We start from the raw sequence: 677 nt of genomic DNA, 5'->3' as shown, positions 1-677 counted from the left end.
TGTTTCAGCCCATTCTTGAAAGAGACTGCTAGCTCCTGATCTAGAACTTCCTGCTTGATATAATCATGAGCTGAAAAAATAAGTATATGTTTCTCTTTGTTGCTGGATTGACTTCTAATTATACACATAGGAAGAAGCAGTAAAAATGTTGCTAGACTGTGCTGCCCATCTCATTCAACTCTGTTCTGGAGGGAAGGAGTCCAAATGAGATGCTAGTTTGTTTCCATTGTTTAACCAATTCTTAGCCTCTGTGGAAATTAGCAGGATTTGAAGTCTGAACCTCCTTCCCAATAAATTAAAAAGGAAAAAGGCTCAGATCATGAATTTTTACTGGGATTTTTTTACAGCTGTCCCTTGGAAAGTGGAATTCACGAAGACAGACAGCTAGGTAAATGCTTTTGGTTTCTACTAAGTTCATCTCCTTGCCCACATTCTTACATCTGAAAAATTTGTCATAGGTTGTCATACTATACTATAAAACACACACACACACACACACACACACACGATTGTGGCAGGTGAAAAGTATGTCTGTGTGATAAAAGTGCTTGCTGAAGGCTCTATAAAGATTAGACCAAGTGTTTTTCTGTATTTGTTTGGATATTAAGCTATAAGTTGTTGCTAAAAGCCTAATTATAGTTTAAGATGTAGTGAGGCCTTGTATAAAGTAAGGCCTA

The sequence above is a fragment of the Gavialis gangeticus genome, unplaced genomic scaffold, assembly GCF_001723915.1.
Source record: "Gavialis gangeticus isolate Ggan-Ray unplaced genomic scaffold, GavGan_comp1, whole genome shotgun sequence".
NCBI lineage: Eukaryota > Metazoa > Chordata > Crocodylia > Gavialidae > Gavialis > Gavialis gangeticus.
This window is presented reverse-complemented; position numbering follows the sequence as displayed.